Source organism: Opisthocomus hoazin, chromosome Z (genome assembly GCF_030867145.1).
Source record: "Opisthocomus hoazin isolate bOpiHoa1 chromosome Z, bOpiHoa1.hap1, whole genome shotgun sequence".
Classification (NCBI taxonomy): Eukaryota; Metazoa; Chordata; class Aves; order Opisthocomiformes; family Opisthocomidae; genus Opisthocomus; species Opisthocomus hoazin.
This window is the reverse complement of record NC_134454.1, coordinates 4,204,456-4,230,119: the sequence shown is the minus strand read 5'-3', so window position 1 is coordinate 4,230,119 and position 25,664 is coordinate 4,204,456. Positions and strand designations below refer to the sequence as shown.

The window sequence follows — 25,664 nt, the reverse complement described above, 5'->3', positions numbered from 1 at the left end:
TGTGTGTGTGTGCACATAAATATGTATTTGTTTGAAAAGAGAAATTGTAAGAAGTATTACTGTTAAAAGTGTGTAATGTAAGTAATTTTTACAAAGAAATACATCTGTGCATGATACTGTTTTGATATTGACATTTGAAGATGAGTTCTAAATTCAACCCTTGGCTGATGGACTAAATAACAGAGACACTAACTGACTTTTTTTCAATTGAGTCTGCATGCTGTGAGCATGGTACAAGATGAAAGAAAATGTTTCACTTCAAAATCTCCTATTATTGGTAGTTAATTCTATTCCAAACAAAATAAAAAATACAGGAACTTTTTCCCCAAACTGGGTGATAATGGATGTTATGGGTTGCATTTTTTTTCCCTTTAACCCAGTCTTGTGCTATAAAATGCAAGACTGATGGGTGACGGCCTGGGTGGCTAGAAGTGGAGCAGTAATTAGCAGAAGTAAGTTGAAGGTAAAACAGAAGCAAATTGAAAACCAGAAGAGCTGAAGCTGAGGAGTCAGGCGTTAGGTAGAGCACTGAAGTGACTTTGGAAGCTTTGCTTGGTGAAGGTTGGTGACTCTGAAAGTTAGTCACCAAGGAAGAGGTCAGGAATGATGGATTGCAGCAACTCATTTCCTTCAGATAGAGGACACCCTGAAAGAGAGTATGTGGTTGTCATTGGTAAGTGACTATAAGATGTTCACAGCAGGTGGAGTTTTTTCTGGTCTATATCCCTTCATTTGCTAGAAGACATGCACTTGCTTGCAGTAGCAGGTTGTTGCATTTTGTTGAGGTTTTTTGATCTCTCTGCTGTGTCTTGGCTGTCACCCAACTGTCTATTAGTTCTTGAAGTGCCAGAAAATGAAGAATCATGTTAGACGTTTTATAAAGCATCAGTGGCAACCTGCTTGTTTGTGTCCTGCAAACATTCTGAAATCAGACACAATGGATTTGGGCTTACGGGGTTTACAGAAATTATGTTCAGTCTGTGGTGAAGAGATTGACAGTGCCCTTTTGCTCTTTGATGCTCTTGGAAACTTGCTAGATACAGTTGATCAGTGATTTATTTCTCATGAGACCTTGGGAAAAGTCTAGACTTGGCAGCTCTTTTCATTCCCTTTTTGTTTCCCTTGCCTTAGGGAAGGAGAAAGCAGTATCACCAACAAGATCATAATCAGGCTTCCCTCATCTTACTGAGACAGCAAGCATGAGTCAGTACAGTTCAGTTTTCATGTTATGGTTACCAAAAATACAGGCTAAAGCCAATGGTTTGTGTTTGAGCACAGCAATTAACCAGTTAGGAAGTATTTGACACACAAGAAGTGATGATAAGCAGTAAGAAATGCAAACTGTGGTGCACAAGGTACTTACTGAACACACACGGGGGGAACGATAGGCTGGATTCTTTGGGTTCAAGCTGTTGGATGGATGGGTGGAGGTCACTGTGTGGTCTTCGGTCATGGGCATGGTGTCTTAAGCTGCATTTTGTGTGTATACAGTACTGAAACCTTCTTGCTGCGTCTGGGGTGAAGTCCAGCTCTGTGGTTAGTCCGAGCTGAGTGAGCTTGACTGTTGAGAGGTGATGAACAGACCTGAGGACAGCAGTGCCAGCCCTGAATCGAGGGGAGAGGCAGCTCCTGGAAGGAGCAATCAACAAGTATCATGCCACTACCAAATATAATAGTATTAAAATTTAAAGGCAAAGAGTCAATAAGGCTTGAGAAGGCAAAGGGCAGGGAGAGAAAAGAAGTGTCTCTGGTTGGTTTGGAGTTGTTTTTCCCCTCTTACTGATGCATTGCTGCTCCTGCCTAGGTTTGTCTGCAGGACGTCTGCCATAGTGGAGGCTGCAGTACATCGCCGATGTCACTGCAGTCCAACTGGTGTCTCCTGCTCCCTAATGAGGACAGGAAGCCCTGGAACAGAAAACTTCCCATTTCATTCACAAGGCTGCTCTCACGATTACCGCTGTACTAGTACCTAGTGGCTTGCAGCTTATTGTTTTATTCTGTAGCTTAAGAACTGGATAATGCAGTGTTACATTGGTGTGTAGTTCATAACTGATGGTGAAGATAGTGGCAAAACTTCTCTTGTAAGGTCAGGCATGACTCAAGTAGGTGATGCTGTACTGGGAAAATAAATCAATTGCATAAACATATCAAAAGGTTTCCCAGTAAAGCATTACCTGGTTGAGCTGTGTCTGGCCTTACAGGAGGTCACATAAACATATCAAAAAGACTGTGCCAAGGAGTGTTTGAAAACTGTTGTTTGCTTTTGTACTGTTATAAACAAATGCCCTGCCATAGGAATTTGCCATTACATTGCCCACGGACAAGTTCTGAACTATTCGGGCTGGATTATTGCAGGGTCGTTCTGGTCTCCCTTCCTGGAGGATATGGGTTAAGGTCATGTGTTTGCCTTTTCTCTTTCTTTGGCCTTTTCAGTTATTTTATTTATGTCTTAGAGACCATAATAAAACATATTCCACATAGAGGAAACTCCCTTTTTTGCACAGGTATTGGATGCAGAACTTCTGTTGTTCTGCAGAATGTGACCCAAGACATGTGTCTTGCAAACTGTAGAATTGTAAGAAGGTTTTTCATAGATGGGAAGCTACCTTTCAATTTCAACCTTACTGCAGGTCTATGCCAAACTCTCCTGTGAAGTGCTGAAAAGATGGACTATCAGGTTCTTAGATTTATTTTGATCCATTGCTCAACCTCTTAATCGCTTCATTTTACTCTAATGAAAGGTTGGAACTTGTCATTAAGATTTCTTATTGTCATTGTTGTCAACGATCCATCAAGACAACTCTCTTCTTTTTCCTGCCTATCACCACAACTTTGGAATAAACTCAGATTTCCCATCCAAGAAAATACTCAGTGTTACTCAGAATATAGACAAAAAGTCTCCCCTCGATTGTTCTGTTCACTCTCACTAATGGCTGTATCAAGGTGCCTAGAATTGTGTGTAACTTAGGAAGCATTTAGACAACTGGTACATCTGTTTCATGAAGTACTGCTTATATTGTCTGCAAGGTACTTATATTGGGTTTGAATCCATTGCTCGTGGCTGAAAGCAATAAAACATTGTAGACAACTCGTTTTGGTGTTTTGAACTGGAAGCGTTTGTAAGGTATTTTTCTTAGATAAGGTGTCTCTCTGACATGAGGCTTAAGTGACAGAATACTGAGAGATGTGACAGCTTGTGCGTTGAGTGGGGAGTGTTCAAACTCTGCCTTTCAGTGGTGATTTACTGCGTATACCTGCACTACTGTTGTGATTTTTTTTCCAAATAAATTTGTACCACAAGAATAATGTGCAGAGATGGCAAATCCTTTAACTCTAGTTTGTTGTTTTTTTAAACAGAATACTTTGAGAGCTGTCACTCTGGTTTTACCTAGATATGATCAATACAAGCTCAGGACTGTCTGTGTGCTTTTTCTTGTGTATCCCAGCAGTTACTGGTCACACTATGACAGGTGATTTTTGCATGACTGACCAGTATGAGCTCTAGTTGAAACAAAGAGTGGAATATGATCTGTCACCGTCCTACCTGTGGTTGCCTTGCATTACTTCTCCATCACCTCGGGCTGATGAAGATATTGAAAGTTTCACATTTGTATAAAACTTAGAGAAGTACATTTGTGTTTTGTGTTCAGCTGTTTGGATTAACTCTTTACAGAAATGGCTTTTTTTGTGAATAAAAAGAGGAGACGGGAAATAAATTTGAATTTTAAATGACAGAAAAATGGTAGGAAATCAAATGTGCCTCTTTTATGCCCTAAGGAATAGGGAAATGGTAGTAGTGCTCTGGGATTGGTCTAATTAACATTAGTGGAGCATTAATAAGTGACTATTGCTGTGACTTATTGTAGTTTGTACAAAATATTGGTAGTTGCAGTATGTGTTTTCTATAAGATTTATTTATGGAAAAATCTAGTAAAAATCATCCTTTAAGGTACTCTTTCCTATTTGTATTGAATTCTTTTTTTTTAATGAAAGATACAGCACACATTAGTGGCTTCGTCTGAAGAGGTCACACTTCTTTAAAGTGTTTTTCTTACCCTATGGTTTCTTACACAGTTCTAGTTCTATTTTCTTTGTTGAAGAATTTGCTATTCTCTCACATCTCTCAACAGTGTCAAATTTCATGTGGGGGCAAGCGATTTCTGTGAGAATGCCAAATGCAATTATGAAATACCTAGTTCAGTCGCATTCTTGAATTACCTACCCTGGGTCGTTGCGTTATTCATAATTCTCCCTATTTCCTGTTGCGATAAGTTAAATGGAATCAATCTCATTTTGTACAGATCAGTCTTAAAATCAGGGGAGAAAATAGAGAAAGAGAGAAAACCTGATTCTGTTATTCATTGCTGAAGTGTCATGTCTTGCAGAAGGTGATCCTGACTGCCAGTCTCCTCTCCCAGGATGGAAATGTGAAGAAAGCTGGAGGAGACAGATAGAGAGGAAGGGGCAGGTTGTGGGCGACTGTCTTCCTCCCTCTGCATGGCTTCAGCAGGGGTGGCTGGGACCTCTCTTGGCTGGTCCGTGGGGCAGAGCTGTGGGGCTGGAGTGCCCCTTTCGGACTCGATGGGTGAGCCAGGGTCTCCCTCCTCTTGGGTGTGCGGGCGTTGGGAAAGGTGGGTACCCTCCAGGGTAGATGGCAGGTGGGGAGGATTTGGAGGGCCTGGGAGGTTGCAGTGCACTTCAGACTGCGAGCTCTGCATTCAGCCCACATGCCGAAGGAAATTCTTACTTAAAAAGTCTTATTTTGATCTAGTCCTAACTGCTGTTCTTAGCAAGAATCCTGCTTGTTAGTTTGTGTGGAAAATACTTGGTCTGTTTCTTAAGCAAAATCTTACATTTGCTAGTGTACATATAAGCTTGCCGTGTGACCACAAACCAGACTGCCTGTGCTGGCCCTTTGATGTGTTCTAAGTCTTGTTTGCTAAATTAATTGGCTAATTAGAGCAGGAGGACAGATGAAAGCTGGGCATAATGTAGGAATGTTTTCTTTCCAAAGAAAATCTAAGTTCTGTTGAAGAAAAGATGGAAATATATGCACTTACATGTTCAGAAGACTTTTTGTGAATGATTAGTAATGTGATAAGCTTTGGACTTAGTTAAGCAAAAAGCCATCTCTCTGTTTCTTTCTGACATTAAGTGTTTGTACAAATTGTGTGCCTTCCTACTTATAAAGCACAAATTAAAATGCAGTCCTAAAATGCAGCCTTTTAAAATGATGGTGTTCCAAGGTGTGTTACTTCGCTAGAGGAGATGAAGAGGGTTTGCGCTCTCTGTTCTTTTCCAGGAAAGTCTGCAGCGTTCCAGCGAATAAAACGTACTGTACAGTGCAATGACTGTGCTTTGAAAAACAGTAAAACAACTGTTTGATCTAATGCTGTCTCCAACAGCCCATCTTTTTTATTTACAAATATGCTGTGAATCCAGCACAGATTTGGGAAGAATTCTTGCCTGGAGATATGTCATAAATGCATTTTTATACGAGTAGAAAAAGGAGCTGCTCTTCAGTTTTCCAGACTGGCGAAAGGCTATCGTAGCAAATCAAAGCTTTGCTCAGTCTGTTCAATTATTGAAACCTCTTGGGTCCAGTCTTTCCCCAGAGCTCATGATAAATTGTGCTCTCTGATTGTTTGGAAGAAACCATTATGGAAATAAAGAATATGCCATACAGACAGTCACAGAGAAACTCTTTGAAATTAAAAAGTATGCAAGCTACTAAAATGAGAAGATGTCAATTCCTTTCTTCAAGAATAAGACTTAGCACAGAAAATACATTTTTATGGTAGATTAGTTTTATATTTTTGCACTTACACTGTTCACATGGTCCAGGAGAAATTATCTAAAAATTGATTGAAAGGTGCTAATAGAAAGAAGAGCAAGCATTCTGATGCTGGAGCTTTGTAACAACAGTTAAACAGTATACATAGATTTCAAAAGATTTCAAACTTAAAGGTTTCTGAGAATACTTGCAGCAAATTCCAGAAATGCCTGGCCTGATACCAAAAACCACAGTCCTCCGAGTTGCACATTTAGGTTCCCTATGTAACACAGGTGTCTACAGTGAGGAATCTGGTACTAACCTGTTAATTTCGTATTAACATCTCATTATTAATATTTTCTGCATGGGAAACTTAGCAGCCACATGTCAGAGGTGCCCTTGGAGTTCACAGCCCAGCACTGCTGCCGCATTGAAAAAGAGACAAAATACCACATCCAGGGGAAGAGTCTCAGCTGTCTCCTTCCTGACCTCTGCACAATACAGTGCTATTTGTAATGGCATTCCGTGGTCAAAATTGCACACAAAATTACACACAGAATTGCACTTCAATACAAAAGTTCAAATCTGGTGCCAGATTGATTTGGAGGAAATATCTTTATAAATTTTGTATTACTTCTAATGGTTTTTATGTCCCTTTCTGTTTAGTGGCTGTTGTGCAGCTTTCATCCTCTTGACTGTGGTTATTATGAAAGGGAAATCCTGAAGGTTAACTGGAGCACTTTCATGGTGGTCATGTCTTTGATGTAATGAAGAAGACTGTGTTGTTGAAAAGGGCAAAGTATAGCCCCCTTTATAAAGTCAAGGGATGCAAAGGGACCTCTTAGGTGAATGAGATATTTGTGCTGTCTGAGGTGTTTGTGTAGTCAGTTCTGGAAACCTAGTTGTCTTAAGTTCATAAGCAGTGTAAATGATGGACATGTTGTATTCTACAAGCTGTTCTATGCAAGTTTATGAAACTACTCAAAACTTGCTCCTTTTAGTTGCTTTAGCATGACTTCAGGCTGCTTTAGTTCACCACAGATCTCCTTTTCTTTTTAATCTGGGTTGCTTTTTGTAGCAGAAGTGTTGCCTGTCATGCCACTCTCTCGGCCTTCTTCTTCTCACCTTTCTGGGGAGACCTCACTGCAGCCTTCCAGTACCTGAAGGAGCCTTCAGAAAAGATGGGAACAATCTTTCTAGCAAGGCCTGTTGGAACAGGACAAGGGATGATGGCTTTAAATTAAGGGAGGGTAGGTTTAGACTGGATATAAGGAAGAAGTTTTTTACCGTGAGGGTGGTGAAACCCTGGCACAGGTTGCCCAGAGAGATGGTCGATGCCCATCCCTGGAACCGCTCAAGGCCAGGTTGGATGGGGCTGGGAGCACCCTGATCCAGTTGCAGATGTCCCTGCTCACTGCAGGGGGATTGGGCTAGATGGCCTCTGAAGGTCCTTTCCCACCCAAACCATTCTATGATTTTATGATTATTCCTTCACTCTTGATTTGGGATTCTGTTATAACTAAACATCTGTCATAATACCTGTTCAACTGACATCTGAACTGTACCCTCAGCCATAATATTTGTTAAAAAAAATATTTTTAACCAGTGGGAAAGAAAGACCTGTATGAACACAGAAACTGCCTGTTGTGCCCATGAAAGTATATTTTCAGTGGTTAAAATAAAGAGCCAGTCTCAGTTGTCAAGAGTTTGCTTATAGCCAAGTTACTGTCTTTAGCAGCTACATTGCACCAGGGCTATAAATCTAAACTGGGGTGGTTCCATTCTTTGTAGAGCTTTTTTCTGGCATTCCCTTAGCATTTAGTAAGGTGGTAGCTCCATTAGTACTTAAGTACATAGCTGTAAGCGGATAGTCTCTCATTTACATAAGTAACTGCTTATTTCAAAATCCTTAATGGTTTTGCAAATTAGGTAAAATGCAAGATTGTACAAGAGTCTTTTCCATGTCATCTTTAATGGGTACTTAGTTAACAACGCCTTTGGCTGTTAGAACAGAAACCATTAGCAGAATTGCAAGTGTGTGTGTGTGTGTAGTTTTTCAGTATTTTTGCATCCCCTGGTTCAACACACAGATGTGGGCTCCATCTTCATGCATCAGATACTGGAGGTTCCAGTTGGGTTACAAAGTGCTGATGCATTTCAAAATCATGAGTTTTAAAATGGAGAATCAATGCTATTGAAGATTGTGTTTATAGACCTAGAATTTCTACTAAGATATTAATCTGTCATTTGGGGAAATATAAGACATGCAAAAATTCTAAATGAGTGCTTGCGTTAGGGTTTGTTCTTTACCAGGAGTTCTTTTCCATAAGATTTTCAGAAGCTTTTTATTATGTGATCTCTGGTTAGTTTTCTACTCAGCTGAGCTGAGAGCTGTATTTTACAGGTGACAGGAACAGAACCAGAAATTTCAAATAAAGTATGTACTCTTAATATGGAAGGAGTAAGGATTTAATCGGAGTTTGTGATGCTGCATGTTAGCTGTGGTATCCACTGAGTTTAATAAGGGCACACTGGCTTTTTCATGTCTTCAGGGCAAAATCCTATGACTAGTGCCACCAGGTGGAAACCTATGGGCCCTGCTGTCAAATCCACCTACAAAAAGTTAGACAGCTCTTGAATTAGGGGAAGAAAGCTGTAATTTCCATACAATAGGTGAAATAAGTGTTAAGATCTATGGTAGCTTTGCCTGTTCTGCTGCTATCAAAATAGATTTCTTCCCCCAAGAATTCTCACGATTTGAAAGATGTCAGGGTAGGCAAAAGAAATACGCAGAGGAGATCTGCCTGATGGAAGTTATGAGAAATATATCAAGTATGTTGTGTTAGAAGTATTCGAAGCCAGAGAGCAGGAAAAAAACCCAAAAATGGTATGTGAATTCTGCCAGATCTTTCAACTGATAAAAATTGCTTTATCCCATTTGTGTGAAGATGTGAAAAGAGATACCAACCCGATTTGCAGGTGGACTGTGATAGAGACTTTAGAGTGTGTTTATGGGAGAATATAAAAACTGTAAATATTGCCCTGAATTACTTCCTCCCATTTACATGTCACTATAGAGCTTTACAGATCATCAAAGAGTAATGTAGAAAAATGATGTTTTAAGACCCCAGGGCCATTTATATGTGTCTTAGCATGGAGTTGCTCATCCATGCCCAACTCTGAGCTCCTGATTTTGGAACCAGGTTGTTCATGGCTGGCTGGGGATTTTTGCATGGTATTGCGGTGTGTGTAGGCATACCTGAGCAGATTGTCTGATTTATACTGCAAGGCAGTAGTGTAACCAAAGTCATTTTAAGTCATGGTCTCACAGACATGAATGAAAACTGGTTTTGTAATGAAGCTCTGCAATGGGTTTCAGTATATAAATCCAGAAAGGCCTGGAGGAATATTTCCAGGAATTGATATAAATACAATAGACATTATCTTCCATTATGCATGAGCAATGAGACTAAATTCCTAATTGAGTATAAGTAAATGTATTCTTAAAAAGATAAATAAGTAAGTAGAACTCCATTAGCTCGCATCATTGCCATTTTTGTCCCAAAGTTTTAAATGCATCAAAATGCATTTTGTATTTGCATGATGCAGCAGTGCTTTAAAGGAGGAAGTCCTCTCTGTTTTAGTGAACTTTCCCTGATAAAAGAGGAGAAAGGAGGTGTTTCAGCACGCTTTGGTTTTGGATAGCTTTGAGCATGGTGACTCCTTCTAGAGTGCACCTGTCTGTGATGTGTTCATGTTGGCATAGGTTACGTATTTTCTAGTTCAAGCAAAACTTGATTTTGCTTGTGAGGAGGAATCATAGAATCATTAAGAATCACTAAGGTTGGAAAAGTCCTCTAAGATCATGAAGTCCAACCATCACCCCATCACCACCATGCCTGCTAAACCATGTCCTGAAGTGCCCTTCATCTACACGTTTTTTGAACCCCTCCAGGGATGGGGACTCCCCCACTTTTCTGGGCAGCCTGTTCCAATGCGTGACCAAAGAGGAACGTGCAGTTGCTTTACCCCCTTCACTGTCCTGTAAACTGCATACACTTCAATGTGAAAACACTAGGTCTAGTGGAAAGGGGAGAAACCACACTTCCATCTGATTCTAAGCACAAATCTACTGTGGAGATAGCTTTCTCCATAGGTTGTACTTATTTCCCCCCTTTCTATAAGCAGTGGAAGCATACAATTGCTGTTAGCTTGACTGTATCATACTGTGGCAAAAGTCAGATCTCATGCCAGGATGACTCCTCAGAGGTTAGTGAATCTGCACTAATAAAATAAGTGAGATTTAGAAACCTACAAGAATAACTGCTGAGGATTAAAAAGAGAGCACAGTAATTTCAATTTAATGTTATTTTTGACAGTGTTCCAACAATATCGAATCATCATAGATTCTATCCTTTTTCTAAATTTAAAAAAAAAGATAATTTGACATGTAAGTCGATGTTTCAAGTTGACAAAATTTTCTAATTTATGAAATCCTACTTTTCAGTTCTCCTCAAAAGTGTAAAGCACAGTATCTGATAATTAATAGTGAGGTTTAAATCAGAATACACTTGAAATCAAATAGCAAATAGTCCAATAGTTAAATTTGTCAAAATTTGTTGTACAGAATAACTAAGGTCAGTTTTTGCATTAAAACTACAAGAGAATGGGGGAGGGGCTGACCTTGTACTGTAGAATGTGTAGTTTTACCAGATTACCATATCCAAAACCTGCCCTTGTCCTTAAACCTACCTACTATTTGATCATTTATAGCTTTAAAGCGAGCAAGCTGCTTTGGAAACACAGCCAGAAGTAAAATGAAGTAAATCTTTCAGTCATTGTGCAGATTCACAGCAGAGGCTCATCGCTGGCGTAGCCTCCACTGCATATGGTTTACGAACAAGCCTTTGAGCTCCAAATACGAGCGTTGTGGTGAGCGATGGACCAACGTGTATGTTAATGGTACCGGTGAGCGTTTCTGTGCACAACAGTCGTTCAGGTGAAATGAGAAATTTCAGAATACCTTTTGGAGCAAGAAAATGTGTTATCCTGTCATCTTTATCAAAGCAGTCACTGAACGATTAAAGTGCATGGGAAAGCAGTGTCTTAAGTAATCTAGTTTGTTACGTTTTTGTACATGTTCTTTGTATTATTGTATGTATATATATGCAAAACCATCTGTATAGGGCTTAGAGAATAGAAGTCCGAATATTTGAGGAGCTTGTAATAAAATAATAGTTGATGTCTCTTCTTTCTTTTCTTAACATGCATTGTGCTTGGACCTACTGTTGTTTTTTTTTCCTTTTAAACTGACCTTTATTATGTAGTTCCTTAAACTCATTTATTGTCAGTAATTACTTCCTCGGCAAATGTAGGAAGACTATTAGCTTGAAGTGTCTTGAAAAGTGAGATTCTAAACAGCACGTCCCCAAACAGTTCTTTTCTTTTTACATTATGAGATAAAATGCGAAAGTTTTCACAGAAGCACCAAGTGCCTGTGGTTGGCAGGGTCCACTTGAGATCATTTTGTCCAGCCTGCTCAAAAGAGGGTCACCTAGAACCAGTTGCCCAGGACTGTGTCCAGGTGGGTTTTGAGTGTCTCCAAGGATGGAGACTCCACTGCCTCTCTCGGCAACCTAGTCCAGTGTTTCACCACCCTCACAATAAAAACCTTTTTTTCTTGTGTTCAGATGGAGTTTTCTGTATTTCAGTTTGCACATTGCCCATTGTCCTCTCACTGAGCTCTGCTGATAAGAGCCTGGCTCCATCTTCTGTAGTCACGCCATCTGGTGTTTATACCTGTGTATAAGGTGCCCCAAGCCTGGTCTTCTCCAGGCAGAGCAGTCCCAGCTCTCTCAGCCTCTCTCATATGGCAGGCACTCTGATCCCTTCATCATCTCTGTGGCCCTTTGCTGGACTTGTGCCAGTAACTCCATGTCTTGTTTTTTTTTTTCCAGAGCAGAGAGCAGGGATCACTTCCCTCTACCTGGCTGACCCCAACCTTGGGGCTGTTCAGCCTGGAGAACTTCGGGGACACCTTACAGCAGCCTTCCAGTACCTGAAGGGGCCTGCAAGAGAGCTGGAGAGGGACTTTTGACAATGGCATGGAGTAACAGTACAAGGGCTGATGGCTTTAAACTGAGAAAGCAGAGATTTAGATTAGATGGAAGGAAGAAATTCTTCACCATGAGGCCTTGGCCCAGGCTGCCCAGAGAAGCTGTGGCTGCCCCCTCCCTGGAGGGGTTCAAGGTTGGATGGGGCTTGGAGCACCCTGGGCTGGTGAAAGGGGTCCCTGCCCATGGCAGGGGGTTTGGAACTGAATGATGTATAAGGTCCCTTCCGACACAAACCATTCTGTCATTCTGTGACCTGCTGGCAGTGCTGTGCCTTGTGCAGCCTGGGAGGCTGTTGGTCTCCTTTGCTGCAAGGACAGCTTGCTGGCTCATGCTCAGATTGGTGTCCACCAGCACCTTCCCTGCAGAACTGCTTCCCAGTTGTTTGGCCGCCGGTGTTTACTGGTGTGTGGTGGTATCCCTCTTTCTGGGCAGGACTTGGCTCTCCCCCTTTTCTCCAGCCTATCCAGGTCCCTCTGGATGGCAGCGTGACTCTCTGGTGTCTTGGCCACTCCTCCCAGTTTTGCATCCTGTGTGAACAATGAGGGCACGCTCTGCCCCATCTTTCAGGTGACTAAAGATGATCCTAAGCATACTGGGCCCAGTGTTGCTCCTTGGGGTACGCCACTGGTGACTGGCCTCCAGCTGGACCTAGTGCTGCTGGTGGCACCATTCTGAGCCCAGTGGTGTAGCCGGTCTTCAGCCTACCTTTTTGTCTGCTTGTGCAGTCCAGCTCATCACTGAGGTTACTATGGGAAATGGTGCCAAAAGCCTTGTTAATGTGGAGATGAACACCACCTGCTGCCCTCCCTTCACCCAGCGAGCCAGCCCTCTCATCATAGCAGGCTAACAGCTTGCTTTTGGTGACCTCGTTTAGAACTTACTGGCTTTGGTCTATCTGGCACAGAAATACACATTTTCAGAGGAGCAAAGCACAAGTGGGTGCCACTAGGTAGCAACAGTAGGGGAGCAGAACTGATGTATTCTTCTGGAATTCCCCAAAACTTTCAGTGTTTATGTACCTCAGAGGATCAGATAACTGGTATAAATGGCATTAGTAATGCAAAATGAGGAAAAACTAATTTCCCCCCTGCCTGGTTTTCTGGTTGTTTTTAATTTTTATTCTTCCATATTTCTCTATACAAGCATACTAACATACAGTCTTTTGATTTTTAAGGATTTATGGTCGGCTTGGTGGTTGTATTGGCCGCTGACTGTCTACAGGTGAGTGGCCTTGCTGCAGAAGTTCAGCGAAGCTGTGCTTTCTGCCTCTGTGTGGTGGCACAGGACAGAGCACCAGTGTTGGTACCCATTTGCAGAAGCTGTTCCAGGCCTGCAGGAACTGTTGTTGGTCTAAAGACTATGTATTTGTGTTTTCCTCTCATAAAGATTGACTTAATGACCTCTCCAATATCCCCGCCTCAGGCTATTTTGTGAAAAACACGTTGTGAGAAGCGTTTTTACTTTCTGTTGGCTAGTAGCATGAAAGTGTAAGGGATGCAATGGATACCAGCTAATTCAGTTGTAGCAGACTAATTGGTAGACAGTGTCTTCCCTGGGAAATTCATAGATGGTCTTTCGTATCTCTTCCAGACATGCTGTTCCCCATGTCTAGAGAAATCCCCTCTGCCAGGATTTGTTGTGAAGTTCTTGGAAGGACAGTTCTGGTCCTTGTGTTTGATTTTGACCTCATTTGTATCAAGGGCCTCTCCTTCCTTATTGGCCTTCTCTTGTATGACAGACAGGCATGAGAAGCCCAATCTTCTCATCCTGGAAGTGGGCAGCACCAGAGTAACCGTTTCCAAGGCTTCCACATGTACAAGAAGTAGCTGGTTTCAGCTTACTTTCTGGGTGGTAGCAACTGACTTCTTAGTGGTCTGTAGGGGTAAGGCTGCAGGCCTCTAAAGGCCTCATAGAATCGTAGAATCACAGGTTGGAAAAGACCTCTAAGATCATCAAGTCCAACCATCCACCCAACACCACCATTCCTACTAAACCATGTCCTGAAGTGCCACATCTACATGTTTTTTTAAACACCTCCAGGGATGGGGACTCCACCACTGCCCTGGGCAGCCTGGTCCAATGGCCAACCACGCCTTCAGTAAAGAAATTTTTCCTAATACCCAATCTAAACCTCCCCTGACACAACTTGAGGCCATTGCCTCTCGTCCTATCGCTGGTTACTTGGAAGAAGAGACCAACACCCCCTCACTACAACCTCAAGAGAGCAATGAGGTCCCCCCTCAGCCTCCTCTTCTCCAGACTGAATACCCCCAGCTCCCTCAACCGCTTCTCATCAGACTTGTTCTCCAGACCCCTCCCCAGCCTTGCTGCCCTTCTCTGGACACGCTCCAGCCCCTCCATGTCCTTCTTGGAGTGAGGGGCCCAAAGCTGAACACAGCACTCCAGGTGTGGCCTCACCAGTGCCGAGCACAGGGGCACGATCCCCTCCCTGCTCCTGCTGGCCACACCATTGGTGATCCAAGCCAGGATGCCGTTGGCCTTCTTGGCCACCTGGGCACTCTGCTGGCTCCTGTTCAGCCGGCTGTCGACCAACACCCCCAGGTCCTTTTCTGCTGGGCAGCTCTCCAGCCACTCCTCCCCAAGTCTGTAGTGTTGCATGGGGTTGCTGTGACCCAGGAGCAGGACCTGGCACTTGGGCTTGTTGAACCTCATACAACTGACCTTGGCCCATCAATCCAGCCTGTCCAGATCCCTCTGCAGCACCCTCCTACCCTCGAGCAGATTGACACTCCCACCTCAGTACTCAGTAAAATTGTTATTTATTTTTTGGTATTTTTTTCACATTTCATAGGAAACTCAGTATCTTAGGAAAGTGTGTTTGGTTCCATCTGCAGAAATAATTCATGTGGGCAGATGTAATTAATAAGAAATTTAGATGAAGTGTGCTGTCACTAGGCAGAGGAAAGCATAGGCATTAGTCAAGGTATAGGGAAATTGGCATTAGCAGTTTAACTCGTGTTAATTACTCACACTAGTTGCATTGTAGTTTTGGTAACATTATTTGTAGCTAACTATTGTCACTAACGCGCTGGTGTGGTTACCGTTCCATCTCTCAGTTGTGAATTTATGGCCCCACAGAGTGAACAGAGGAAGGAGCGCTGGCCCGGGGCGTTCTGCCTGCCTGGGGCTGCGCAGCCGAAACACAGGGCAGCTCACGTGCCGCTAAATGTGCCTGTGGTTAGAAGGTTATGTGCTCGCCAGTGGTGAAAGTCATTCTGTGAAATTAAGAAAAAAATGGTATCACATTAAACAAAGTTCTTGAGTTGAAAGAAATACAGTACTTGCCAGTAGAGTATTGAATGCGGTATGCTTGTATCCTGCTAATCAGGTGTTGTTGCAGCGTTCCAATTACGTTCTTTTCATGAACTGAAAGTTATTTTCCCCTTATCGTACCAATACTAATAAGCGATATCTCATTAATTCTGTATTAATTTAGAGTGCTAAATCAGGAGGTAACGTTACAAAACTCTCGTAACTCTTCTGCTTTTGAACGATGCAGCAAACTGGGAAACTGGATGCTGCTCGCGAAGCTGCAAAGTCTTCTGAAGAAAGATAACACTGCGGTTGTCTAAGTGGAGTATCTGAAATAAGTTGTTCCACTCTTTCAGGTCAATGTATGTGTGTTACTCAAATGACTAGATTGCAGTGTAGTTAATCACAGTTTATCATTTCTTAGTATGAGTAAAGAACATTTTCAGATGATTGTTTCAAAAGCCAAGTCATCTAAATGAAACGTGCACGTGGATTCTGTAGGAAGTGTTTTTGTTGTGTGGTTTATTGGCATATGAGCTTCATCAGAAAATGCACATTTTAAAAACACTTTACTCAGTGTCGCAAGTCCATTGTCTGTTGTTTAATTTCTCATAAGAGAGAGCTATGAGATGTGTTTTTCCTTCCAAATAACTGATTTCTCATCTGTTGTAATAGGGTTTCAGAAACCGAATTTGCAGAACGTTTGTTTAGTGTAACAATACATCATCATGTGCCTTTGGAGACTAAGGAGAGAGGCACACGCTGAAATGAAAAAAAGGAGACCAAGAAAGCACTTTGTGCCATGGTGGTGGGAGATGCACACTGTTGCTTGTGTGCTGTAGTGTGGGGTGCTCAGTATCATCCCTTTTCATCCAAGCGTCCGTTCGAGCACTCTGGACGGCATTTCTCAGTCACACTCATTTTCTTCCACCTTTGGCTGGCATGGAGGAGAAGTCATCGGTGGCTCTGGGGGAAGCCCACAGTGTGAGGACCCAGCAGAGTGGGTGGTGGGACTGGCTGGGTGATGGAGAGCTCCAGAGGTATCAGTCAAGAAGGAGACAGCTTCCCAAGAGCATACCTGATGGGACATTTAGTGATCTCCATCTCCCTGTTTTGTCCACAAGTCTCAGGGGCTCGTTGGGGTGGGTCCACACCAACAGCATCCTTGTTTCAGCATGTTGTTGTGGTCTTGTGTAGCAGAGTGCTTTGTTTTATCATCATAAAAAGTGACAGCTGTTTTACCATCTTTCAAGCCACTTCTGCAAAGAGCTCTTTCTAGGTGGATTTTGACCATATATAAGAACTTGTCTTTTGATATTTATTAGAGCTGATGGGATTTGCTGCTTTGAAGGCAGAAAGCAGTGATAGATGACGTTGCCTTAAGAAACATGTGCCTTACAATTTCTGCTTTCTGTAGTGTTTTTTCCTCCATTGGTTGCTTTTCCTCTACGGAAAGTAAGTGAGGTTCTTTGGAAATTGCTGTTAAATGAGAACAGCAACACGTCTGCTGCTTAAAAATGAATTCTTTGTTCTCCAGAGCCCCAGTCAGGGAGATGACAAATGTTACCATTTCTGTCATGGACCTTCTCACAGCAGAGTCCGACTGCTCTGCCATCCATCTGCAGAGTAAGGAAGAATTACTGTGCTGCTTCCAGTTGCTGAAAATGAGGCATGGAGGGATTAAATGATATGGGCAAGGGCAGGTGCGTGTGTCTGAACCCACAAAAGCTACGCAGATCCTCACCTTAGTAACAAAACCATCACTACCTATCATTTTTTAAAATAAAATTTTGCTAGTTTAGGGAAAATACATCTTACAGTAGAGAAAGGAGATGCATACTCCTTATTAATCTGTTCTCCTAAGTTACTTCTGGGTGCTGGTAATGAGGAGAAGTCTGCCAAAATGTAAGTTGTCTTCACCTATTGGCATGGAGATTTTGGTAGTGGTCACATGCGTGTCATATATATGTAACATATATGATGTTTCTTGAGGTTGCTTCTGCACCCTTTTCCTATGATTTCTATTATTTCAGTGTGTCGCCTCTCATCGGGCCTATCAGAACATGTAGTCACAGTCTCCCTGCTTAGGTGAGTGATTCCAGTATGTGTTCTCTTTTCTTCAGGAGTGATCTCTTTTCTTCAGGAGTGATTTTTATTTTTTTGTGCTGAAGTGATTCTAAAAGCATATTTAAATCTACCATTCTGAAGTAATAAACTAAGCTAAAATTAAGAAAAAGGTGGAGCATTCTGACCAAATCTAGTATGCAAGTTGGCTACTATGTGATGTGAGATAATTAATTCCAGCAAACTCTTCTGCTATGTGGCAGGGTGCTGGTGAGGGAAGAATCTGGAATTCTTAGCGGTTTCATTACAGCGTTAATGATACATATTAAAGCAGTTATTTCAATGTTTGAAATATGACTTCATGAGAAAAGTGGTTTACCCATTTGGCTGTAATCTGCTCTGTGCTTTCTGATTATGCATAAAGTTTAAAACTAGTATTTCGGTATCACAGCACTGGATTTAAATCTAGACTTGATCTTTAAGGATGCTTTCCATGGAGCGCAGGAGCTCTCAGTCCCCAGGTGTAAGAAGTCAGGCAGGGAAGCGAAGAGACCGTCATGGAGGAGTCGAGACCTGCTGGTCAAACTAAAGGGCAAGAGGGAACTGCACAGGCAGTGGAAGCAGGAGCAGGTATCTTTGGAAGAGTATAGGGATGCTGCTGGGTTGTGTAGCGATGGGGTCAGGAGGGCAGGGCACAGCTGGAGCTGAACTTGGCAAGGGACGCTAAGAATAACTAGCAGGGCTTCTAGAGGTATGTCAGCCAGGAAAGGAAGGTGAAAGCATGCGTACCCCGCCTCCCTGATGAGCAAGACTGGCAAACAACGGATGAGGAGAAGGCTGGGGTACCCAAAGATTTTTTTGCTTCAGTCTTCACTGGCAGCCTCTCTTCCCACACCTCTTGAGTGAATGGACCACAAGATGGGGACTGGGGGGGCAACGTCCCTCCCACTGTAAGAGAAGATCAGGTTTGTGACTTGAGGAAACTGAACATTCATAAGTCTATGGGACCTGATGAGATGCATCCCAGAGTCCTGAGGGAGTTGGCTGATGTCATTATACTTACAAATATCTGAAGGGTGGATGTCAGGAGGATGGGGCCAAGCTCTTTTCAGTAGTGCCCAGCGACAGGACAAGGGGCAATGGGCACAAACTGAAGCAGAAGAAGTTTCGTCTGAACATGAGGAAGAACTTTTTCCCTCTGAGGGTGACGGAGCCCTGGCCCAGGCTGCCCAGGGAGGCTGTGGAGTCTCCTTCTCTGGAGATATTCCAGACCCGCCTGGACGCGGTCCTGTGCTGCCTGCTGTGGGTGACCCTGCTTCGGCAGGAGGGTTGGACTAGATGACCCACAGAGGGCCCTTCCAACCCCTACCATTCTGTGATTCTGTGATTCTGTGATTGCCAAGCCACTCTCCATGATATCTGAAAGGTCATGGCAGTCAGGTGAAGTCCCTGGTGAGTGGAGGAAGGGAAACATTGCACCCATTTTTAAAGAGGGCAGGAAGGAGGACCGTGGGAGTTACCGACCTGTCAGCCTCACCTCTGTGCCTGGGAAGATCATGGAACAGGTCCTCCCCAAAGCCGTACTAAGGCACATGGAGGACAGGGAGCTGATTCAAGACAGCCAGTATGGCAAGGGCAAGTCCTCCCTGACCAACCCAGTGGCTTTCTGTGATGGAATGACTACATCAGTGGATAAGGGAAGAGCTACGGATGTCATCTGTGTGGTGTTCTGTAAAGCCTTCGACATGGTCCCTCGCAACATCCTTCTCTCTAAATTGGGGAGATATGGATTGGATGGGTGGACTGTTTGGTGGATGAGGAATTGGTTGGAAGTTTGCAGCCAGAGGGTAGTGGTCAATGGCTCAATGTCCAAATGGATGCCGGTGATGAGTGGTGTCCCTCAGGGGTCTGTACTGGTACTGGTGCTGTTTAACATTTTCATCAAAGACTTAGACAGCAAGACGGAGTGCACCCTCAGCAAGTTTGCAGATGACACCAAGGTGAGTGGCCCAGGTTGCCCAGAGAGGTGGTGAAGGCCCCATCCCTGGAACCATTCCAGGCCAGGTTGGATGTGGCTCTGAGCACCCTGATCCAGTTGCAGATGTCCCTGCTCACTGCAGGTGGGTTGGACTAGATGGCCTCTGAAGGTCCCTTCCAACCCAAACCATCCTGTGATTCTGTGATTCTAGGAGAAACCCTGGGTGAACTGCACCAATCTGAGAGGGGGTCCCAAGCATCTCAGAAAACTGACAACCTGTATATCGGAAGCAGTCTGACACAGAGGGATGTTAAAGGAACAGAAAGGACTAGAAAATAATGAAAGACAGAAGTTTTAAGGAGAGACGTTTCTCTTTCCACATTCAATATTCAAGCTAAATTAAAGCAGGACTTTCTTCAGTTCGTAGAGATTAAAGAAATAAATGAAGTGTCATACTAAAGGCTTGTAAGACTGGACGGGCTCTTAATGCCAAAACAAATAACAGTGTGTATCCTGTTGTGGAATACTTATGTTTATTCAGTTACAACTGAATGCATACTGAAATTTAGTTGGATATAATCTACATTATTATCACTTCCCTCTTCTCTCAATTTCTGCTTTTTCAGCTTCTGATATTTCTGTAATGACCAAGAAGGAGTTTTTCTGATATTTTATGAGATTAATATAAAATGGTTTCTGAATACTGCTTTTACATCTCATCATATCTTCAGAATTAATATACTAGGATAGAAAGTATGTGTTCTCTTTTATTTTTATGAATTATTTACATGTGCATTTATTAAAACAAACATTTAAGTTTAGTGTTTCTCTGCTTGAGGTATTATTTGAAAAGAAGTCAATGTCGGATGATCTATGGTTTTGTGTTCACCAGTGGAGCTTTAATACTTGTTTCACACCAATGTTTAATAAATAAACCGCAGAACCCTTCAGTTTACACGGTCCTCTGCAGTGGAGGAGGGGGGAGGAAGCAGCTTTCAATGTTTAAAGATGTGGAGATAGTTGAGTCATTTCCTCTGAATATGTGTTGAAACATATTCGCGTATCAAGACTTATCTTACTTTCGTTCTGAGTCGCTGCAGTTCACAGCAGTAGTCAACTGATATTTGCACAGAGCTGTTGCTACCAGCTGGAGGTGAGGAGTGTTACTGAGCAGTTCTCAGCTCAGAAGGCTAATTCAGATTTGCGAGTGTCTTTGTGAAGCAAAAGATGTTTAACTCACTCCTGTCATACCATTTTAGATAGGTGAAAGCTGGAGGAACTGCTCAGTTTGGACCTGGTAAGGTAGGATTTCAGTTTTTTTATAACGTCTGACATGCTCTGATACAGTAGTATATGCATCTGGCTTTAAAATGTAGGTAATTGAAAACTGTTTTGAAAATAATTTAATGTTTGGATTTGATAGAAACTGCATGCCCTAAGTGGATAATACAGAAGGAGGAAAACGGTTTCTTCAGTTTAGAGTGTACAAAATCACACGGAGAGAAGCCTCACTCACTCACAGGTAGACTGATGTCTGCAGTAGTTTAGAATACAGGAGATTTTATGAAATCTCACTGCTGTCATGCTTTTGCTCATTTCTCCACGTTAACAGAAGAATCTGTGTATTTAGTTACGTGTGCATTTAGTACTTTGAAAACCGTCATTCTTCCTTTTAAGTTGCTCTCAGATGCCTGTCTTCTGCTGAGCATTTTGTGGATTTTTATGGGTATTGTGGCTCTAACACACTGTCATTCCTTAACGACAACTGGACGTATCTAAATATCCAGGCAGCACACGGTCAAGTAGATCTGGCTTTGACTGTAAAATTGGAATCTTATTTTTAAAATGTTTTTGCTATTTATATTTAACACACCAGTCTTACCCTCATAATGTTGGTCTTCTAAACTATGAGTACAGCACACACTAGGGAAGTTCCTCTTCGAAGCAGTTTAGTGTTGCTTTACTGGTAGTGACACAACCTCTGTATTTGCTTTAAAATTAATTCAGAATAATTCAAGCGCCATGTTCTGATAGTTATATTTCCCAAAATTTAATATAGAACTTTTCTCACATAATTTAAATATAAAACTACTTCTTAATAACCAAAGTTACATAAAGTGTGTGTATATTTAAGTATATAACTGACTATGATTAATAACATAGAAAATTAAATTAGGAATATTTTATTATGGTTTTCTGCTGTGAAAATATGGACAGTGTATTTTTAAATACAATGAAGAAGATTTTTTTTAGGGAATGAAGCACATGGCGTGCGTGTTGCCTTCAGGTATTTATCTCATTTTGAAATGGAGACAGCTAATTGTTCACAGATCATCCTTGATATGGATGTGACACCTGTCTCTAGTTCCCAGTTGAGTAATCCTTCATGTGCCATGTTTGACATAACTTGCAGTGTAATTCTGCACTCTTCAGGCAAGTGAGAGGATTTTTGTGTGTGATATTGCAAGTTTCTCTAGAGATGATAGAAATGTGAGCTGTCAGAAATTAGGATAGTTCTGAATCTGCCTGAGACTTAGTCTTGGAAAAAATACAAAAAGGAAATGCAGATATGATTTTAATGCTTCACAATTTGACAGTTTTAGGAATTTAAGGTTTATTTTGGACATAAATAGCATGTGATTTTTGTATTTCCAGCGTATGTTCATCCCCTTACAGACTGCTTTTATTTCTCCATTTACGCTGTGCCTGCATCACTTGTTCATGAGTGCAAGTGTGTGTTTGCATGCAGAAATGTGCTGAGACAGCCCATGTAACTTCCAGTAATCTTCTTAAAACTAAAATGGCACAGGAGTGCTCGTTCTTTTTGCTTGTCCTGGGAACCGAATAATTCTGCACAGATGAAAGTCACATCTAATTCATTTCATGATGATTTTAATTTATTCTGCTTAAAGAAGCTGATTTTTTTCATTTTTGAACAAGATTATACACTTGCTATTTTTGAGAGTGCGGGTAAATGGACTCTCAAGAGCATGCAGGAAGCAGCTTCATGTTTTTGTACTCATGCACAGTATGTCTTGCTGTACCTTTGAAAGGAATGGATTTTTAACAGGAAAGGACTGGAGTGTGCAGGGGATAGGTTTGGCTTACAGCATGTGTGAGCACTGCAGCATAAAAGCAAAGCATGCTTTGAAGTGTTCAGGGCTTATGCATATCTTGGTATCTGCTCTTAAGGGGTGGAGAGGATGGTAGTTCCGAATGCCAGCTGCAGCACTGCCGTACCAGTCCAACCAGAAGTGGAAGGCACAACAACACTTTGAGGAATCACAGAATCACAGAATCACAGAATAGTAGGGGTTGGAAGGGACCTCTGCGGGTCATCTAGTCCAACCCTCCTGCCGAAGCAGGGTCACCTACAGTAGGCTGCACAGGATCTTGTCCAGGCGGGTCTTGAATATCTCCAGAGAAGGAGACTCCACAGCCTCCCTGGGCAGCCTGGGCCAGGGCTCCGTCAGCCTCAGAGGGAAGAAGTTCCTCCTCATGTTCAGACGGAACTTCCTTTGCTTCAGTTTGTGCCCATTGCCCCTTGTCCTGTCACTGGGCACCACTGAAAAGAGCTTGGCCCCATCCTCCTGACACCCACCCTGCAGATATTTGTAGGCATTTATAAGGTCCCCTCGCAGCCTTCTCCAGGCTGAACAAGCCCAGTTCCCTCAACCTCTCCTCGTAGTGGAGATGCTCCAGTCCCCTCACCATCCTTGTAGCCCTTGTAGGAAAGGTAGCTGAGGTCTTGTAGCCCTTGTAGGAAAGGTAGCTGAGGTCAGCATGTACTTTATTCATTATGATATTTGGAAGCAGTAGGGAGTCACAGAACAGCCGAGGTTTGCAGGACCTCTGCAGATAGCCCAGCTGAACTTCTTCCTCAGGGCGGAGTGACCTCAAGCAGGTTGCCCAGGACCATGTCAGCGCAGGCTTTGAGTATCTTCAGGGACACTCTCTGGGCAACCTACTCCAGTGTTTGACCACCCTCATGCAGGAAAAATAGTTTTTCCTCATGTTTAAAATGAAATATCCTGTATTTCAGTGTAATACCATTGCCTCTTCTGTCATGGGGCACCACTGAGACGAGCCTGGCTGGTATTAAACACATGGGCAGGACACCATGCTTGGGTAGGGAACTCCTCTTCTACGGGCAGAGCAGACCCAGCTCTCTCAGCCTCTCCTCCTACAACAGATACTCTGACCTCTTCACTGTCTTTGGACTTGCTGCAGTACATCTGTGTCTTTTCTCGTACCAGGCAGCCTCAGCAATGCTGACTAGAAGGGGAAGAAGTGTTGAGTGACCTCCTAAAATTGAAAAATAAGCTGTTGAAAAAGGGGGAGGGGTCATGAGAAACTCCCTTTAATCAAGTTTTTCTACAGTTTTCTTTTACCCTTGAAATAGATTTTAAAGTGTTACTCTCCAATCAATTTATCAAGGCTCTTTACAAGCCTAGTATATTTTTTTAAATTACCTTTCAGTTAGAGGTGATAATTTTGTAAAAAGATGGGGGAAATTCTGATGACTAAAGACAGAGGCCAGTAGTCAGCTTCACGTTCCCCTGGGGTAAGATAGCCTGTTGATAACTTTTTTCACAAGTAAGGTGGATGATCTGATAATAAAATTTGCTGTAGAAATATTTTACATACTGTTTGTTATTTAGCAATTAATAAAGAGTGGTATCCTCCTTTCTATTGTTATCTCCAGATCCAAGAGCAGACTTTTCTCCCTTGTGACTCTATGTTTTCCTTCTAAGCAAGTTTTGCTCAATTTCCCTCTAAAATAAAAATGGTTGAAGGAGACAGCATAGGGAATGAGACTAGGAAGAAGGACACTGAAACAAAGTTCATATCACTTGACCAAATTGCCTTGAGTTTCAGAGTAATTCCCACTCTCTTCAACAGTCCTCCTCGAAGGGATTAACCCAGGTGGAGAAACAACTGAGATGCGCATATAGCTAGGGCAAATGAAGGATATTGGTAATGGTGCAAAGAAAGCGTCTCCTCTGGGAGCCCGCTTACAGGTGAGGCAGCTCTAATTATCTGGGAATACCCACGGGATTTCTAGCAAGCTTTCTGCATGTGGAAGAAAATAAATTCTTCTCCTTACTCTGTTGTGTTTGGGCATGTGGCAGTCCATTTGGACTGAAGAGCTTCCTAGTCATCAGTGATGACTGAAACAAACCTGGAGCTACTACATCCAACATTGACGCTCTGGGAGAAGGAGTAACTGCCAGGGCAAGCTGGTTCCTTCTCCAGCTGCAGCTTGAGCCATAGTACTTCATCGCTCCAATTCCCTGACATTACTTGTCCTTAAAAAATGGTAATTAACAGTTAGTTGATTTGCTTATTTTGTTTTTTTTCTATTTTACCTTGTGGAATTGGTGCTACGTCTCCCGTCGTGCATTCACCATGAGGCTAAGTGACAGAAACACCAGATGTTGATTTCCTCTCTGTCCGATGGGACGTCAGGTGCCTGTGGTGGGACAACAGGTCCTCTACCTGCTGCTCAGGCCTACAATGAAGGCCGTCAGTGGAGGCTATGGGTCACCAGTCCCATCGCATTTATGGCAGGTGTTTGGGGTGTGGAGAAGAGATGTCTGCCATTGTAATGTCCATACCTTCTTCCAGGGAGGATGAATAATCTCACAGTATTTGTGTGCTTCACAAAGATGGGGGAAGCTCAGGTGATGTGAAAAACAGACACTGAGAGGAAGAACATGCTTGCCTGTCACCAGTGCTGGTACTGGTTCTCCTGAGCTAAGCGGTCAGGATGCCTTGTGGGGGTCTTGTTCCTTGTTTTAATCCACTTTGGAAGAACTGGCCTGTTGGTGCTAGGTTATGGCTTTGTCACCATACTTGAATGGATGGGAATGTTTATTCCAATGGTGCTGACTGTACATGAATTTTCAGTTTAACTTCCTGATATCATCCATCCACAATTAGCTTCTCCAGTTGTAATGATGCTGGCTTTGTGGGGGCTCATAGTTTGTTTTGCTTCCAGATATTTCTCAATTACTATGCTGATGCTTATTTCACTTATTTAGCAAAGATACTAAAACAAATTACTGATGATTTTTGTGATAATGGCACTATTTGCATTAAGGAAGGGACAAAAATTTTTTTCATGGTAAAAATTAATGAGAGAAGGTGAGCAGCTGCCTCCTGAAAGATGGCAATCAGTTCTCCCCATACTAGGAAGAGTTTCTTAAACTGAGAGTTGATAAGTTTGATAATGGTTCATGTATGCTTCATCATTACTGGTTTTATTTAGGAATAGTTTCAAGCACTTGCAAAACTTTGGAGCTCCTTGGGCATCATTGTAAGAAAAGACTATGTTTACAAATTATTAATGAATCAGAGCTGTATCTCTTTATGAGTTGAGCAGGGAAATGTATTTCTGAAGAGTCAATTCTTGAACTATGAGCTGCCCCAGTAAAAAACTCAAGGGCTAAACCACCCA

The 25,664-nt window shown here is 42.5% G+C and overlaps 1 protein-coding gene across 3 annotated transcripts in view; it reads left to right on the top strand.

The window, feature by feature from the left end:
- The window catches only part of MCTP1 (multiple C2 and transmembrane domain containing 1), a 311,022-nt gene that overhangs the window by 87,278 nt on the left and 198,080 nt on the right, over positions 1 to 25,664 (top strand). The window contains exon 1 of one of the 3 annotated variants that reach the window (XM_075411268.1): positions 20,359 to 20,501. The exons of 1 other annotated variant lie outside the window; for it this stretch is intronic. The gene's annotated coding sequence lies outside the window, so the exon portion shown is untranslated. Of the gene's footprint in view, positions 1 to 20,358; positions 20,507 to 25,664 lie in introns of those variants that run through there. One more of the 3 variants, XM_075411267.1, reaches the window with a different exon arrangement.